At 29.6% G+C, this 3,901-nt stretch overlaps 1 long non-coding RNA gene across 2 annotated transcripts in view; it reads right to left on the bottom strand.

Annotated features, from left to right (window-relative positions):
- Positions 1–3,685, bottom strand: part of LOC117175677 — a 6,612-nt gene extending 2,927 nt beyond the window's left edge. For both annotated transcript variants that reach the window (XR_004467478.1, XR_004467479.1), the window contains exons 1-2: positions 3,069–3,685; positions 1,744–1,802 (exon numbers count right to left, since the gene is read on the bottom strand). This is a non-coding gene — a long non-coding RNA (uncharacterized LOC117175677). The remainder of the gene's footprint in view (positions 1–1,743; positions 1,803–3,068) is intronic.
- Positions 3,686–3,901: the final 216 nt, after the last annotated feature.

Genomic DNA, 3,901 nt, shown 5'->3' with positions numbered 1-3,901 from the left:
AAGGGAGGGTTGGGAGAGGGGGAAGTAGAACTGGAACCGAGAGAGTCGTCTTGGGTTTGTGTTTTTGTTTTCATGCTGAGAAGGTCACCAGCCTTCAGCAGCACTAGCTTATACAATAGAATTTCGGTCAAGAAAATACGAGATTGAGAAAAAATACCTTCATTCAAACTGATTTTAAGAAGATGATTACTAAAAATTTGCAAAAAATATTTGGTCTTTGAATAATTTTGTGTTCAATTTCTTCCAGCTATGTTAGTTTGAACGAGACGAGCTCGCAAGACGTGACGCGTGGAAAGGGACCTCAGGGTTCGGAGGCGAATTTCTCAGTAGAATAAATTGTCGAAGACAGACATTCGGAGAATGGGAACAATCGCTAGAATCCATCCCCTCCGTTTACGACCAAATCTTCTCGTTCCGCGTTCAGCAAATCAGACACAAGCTTCTGACGATAGCAGTGCAGCTTTCTTCCTAATTGCGCGCGTGCGCAGTCAATCCTTTCTATCACAGTGTTCAGCGCAGATCAAAAACAAACGTGGTGCAGTTGATAGTGTTTAATGTGAAAGATTTTTCTTTATTTGTTTTGATAAAACTAAAAAATCAGTGTCAAGAAAAATAAATTTTCTACGCCTGACGCTGAACAGGCTAACGATATTGCAATTACTTCAATGTAAGATCTGTAAAATCTTGTTTTAATGAAATATTGTAAATTTCTTTCTATGCCAAATTAATTATTTGACAGATCAGCTGAAGTTACATATAAAAATGCATTAAAATTGGCTCATGTGTGATATTGTGCAAATTTTGTCGGTATATGATATTCTACAATTTGTATTTATTTAAGGTATAAGCCGTTAATAAATTACTAAATATTATTTAATGCTGTTGCACAAAATAAATGAGTTTAAAAAGCTAACTAGAAATAGGTTAAAGTATTTATTTAAATATACTCATAAAAACATTGTGACCAAAAAAGAACGAATTCACAATATTCTCGAGCCGTCCTCACACATTGAAATAAGTTATTCACGCCTGACTTTGCAGCGGAATAACGATTCCAAGTTTTCATAAAAAATGAAACTCTTTTTTAATATGAAAGAGCGATTTAAAAACACTCGATAGCATCAAAACCCTTAAAATCTATTTTTAACCCTAACGTTTCTTTCCTCACGGCACTTCACATATATAAACAAAGTAATGATTAACGAAGGTAATCGAGTAGAACATGAAATTTGAAAATGATTTGAAAATATTTAAAGTGAACCTAAGATTCTAAAAAATAGAGCTAATTTTTATTTTTTCACTCTCTATTTGGTAGCATATTCACATCTTAAATTTCTTCTTATTTTATAAGTATAATCATTAAAAATATGTTAGAAGTTACGGGATAATAAAATGAATTATATGTTATTTCATTTCCATTTTTTAAAACGATTCTCTTCAAGTTATATAATATTGATCTATGTTCATAACTTTTAGGTTCCTCAAATTAATACAAATGATTTCTATAAGCATAATTCATGCACAATATTCTTTTTTTTTCAATAAATTTCTCAAATTGTATGTGTAAATTTTGATTTGTGGACATGGTACCGAGGGGAAATTTAAGCTATGTTTTGATTTTCCATTTCTAAAAAAAATTCACTGAAATTTGGATGTTTTGCTAAAATCTAGGCCGGGACTTTAATATCGCAAATTTATGGAAAATATTCTTAAATAATTAAAATTACAGTAAATCCACTTTACCGGATGTTTTGACTCCAAAGTGTTCATCTACCAACATTTTAAGTGCGCCACCAAGAATTCTGTTAATAAAGAAAAACACATTCAAATTTATTGATATTATACATTGAAAATGTCCCAGAAGTTAGAAACATAAATTTAATAAAAAAAATATAAATTGTGCTAAATTCTGCTGAACCTGTGCTAATGTCTATAGTAAAAGAATTGCTTTTTTTTAAAAGAAAATTACACGCATAATTTTTTTTAAAACTTTTTTTGCCAGAGCCGCATTTTATTACTAATACGAAAGGAAAGGTTATGCTGAGCGGCTTGAAGTACACCTAGTTCTGCGCACTTAAGAAAAATTCCAAACACTTAAGGGTTGAAAAAATAATTATTATTTTGTAAAATGAAAAAATGTGGTGAATTTTGCTCGAACAATCTAGTCCTTATTCCTTGTATCATGAACTAATACTGTGAAATTAATAGATGTAATATTAAAAGCCAAAAAATATTCAAAGCCCAGAAATAAATAATAACCAAACGTCGAAAAAACAAAACCTGTGCTGAGTTGTGGTCTACAACAGTAATGATTTTTCTTCTAACCAAAATTCTGTAAGATCAACGGTTGTCATATTAATACCCAAATTTTCTAACTTAAAAAGTACACAAGACCCAAAAATATTCATATTCCGAAAAACCAAAACTTGTGCTGAGTTTTGTTCGACAAATGTGATATTTTTCCATGCAACCAAATTTTGTGATACCAGCTGTTGTTGTTTATTGTCTTAACCATTTTTGTTTTTAATATGACACCTGCTGTTCTTATAGAATTTTTTAAAAGGAATAATGATTTTACTTGCCAAGCAGAACTCAGTAAGTTTTTCGAAATTTAAATATTTTTGGTACGTGTATATGTTTTGAGTTTTACGTTTTGGGTTTTAATATAACTTTTGGTGTTTCAGAATTTTGTTAGGTACAATAAAAACTGAATTTTTTTAGAACAACATAGCACAAGTTTTAGCTTTTCGAAATTTTATTATTTTTGAGTCTTGTATGTTTTTTAGCTTAGAATTTTGAATTTCAATATGACAACTATTGCTCTAACTTAATTTTATTATAATCGAACATGATTACAGCTGTCAAGCGCAATTTAGCCCAAGATTGTCTTTTTTGAAATAATACTTTTAAAACTGTTAATGTATATAATTTTTTTTTGTACGCTTTAATTTTACTTCACCGAACAACATTGCGTAATTGCAATTCTATCGCAATTTATCACAATTATTAGTTTTTGAAATATTAAAGTTTACGATTCTAACTTTTGGCATATCAAGGACTATACTTACAATATATATTCCGTCAATTCTAAATTCAATACGAGAATTCGTAGATAAAGTAATTTAAAACTAAGAGCTCCATAAGAGAGCTATAAAATATACAAATTTTTCTCGTTATTCAATTTCTAATATTAATGGTAATAAACTTGACCCACGATTTATCAAAATTTCTTCACGAAATATGTAAAAATTTTAATTTAAATTCACTGTTTAAAATATACAATTAAACGTTCGGCTAAAATAATGCTGTACTTTAACTTTTAAAAGCTACTTTTTATTAATTTTTCATCATAAAGTTATGTATAAAACAAATGCTGAACAAGATACTTCAAAAAATACAAAAATACCATTGCTAGACTCGACCTTTTAATTGCAGCGTCAAGTATTACATTTGAAATCGTTCAATTTTACAGTAAATATACATATTAAAATGTGCTATTTTTCTGTTAATTAGGAAACTTGCGTTTTTACAGTAGAATTTGCCATTGGAAATTGCATTATTTTCTGGTAAAATTTTGTAGAAGTTTTTGAATTTGTAAAATTTGCGCATTGTATATACACTTCTCACAAATTAAAAAATCTCTAAAATTTCTAGAATTCGATAACGATCCGGGAGGTTCGCATAACTAGCAAGTCTTGTCATGCGCATTTGTTAAACTTGTACAATTCTGAATATTTTTACAGGAAGTACAACTCGTACAATTGGAACAAGATTGGCAACCTGTACAACTTGTACAGTCATTGCAGCCTTCACAATTTGTACAATCTTTACATCCTGTACAAGCTGTGCATGTCGTACAATTACTACAATTTATACAACTGTCACAACCCGTACAATTGGT

Source organism: Belonocnema kinseyi, chromosome 6 (genome assembly GCF_010883055.1).
Source record: "Belonocnema kinseyi isolate 2016_QV_RU_SX_M_011 chromosome 6, B_treatae_v1, whole genome shotgun sequence".
NCBI lineage: Eukaryota > Metazoa > Arthropoda > Insecta > Hymenoptera > Cynipidae > Belonocnema > Belonocnema kinseyi.
The sequence above is the reverse complement of the archived record's forward strand: the minus strand, read 5'-3'. Positions and strand labels throughout refer to the sequence as shown.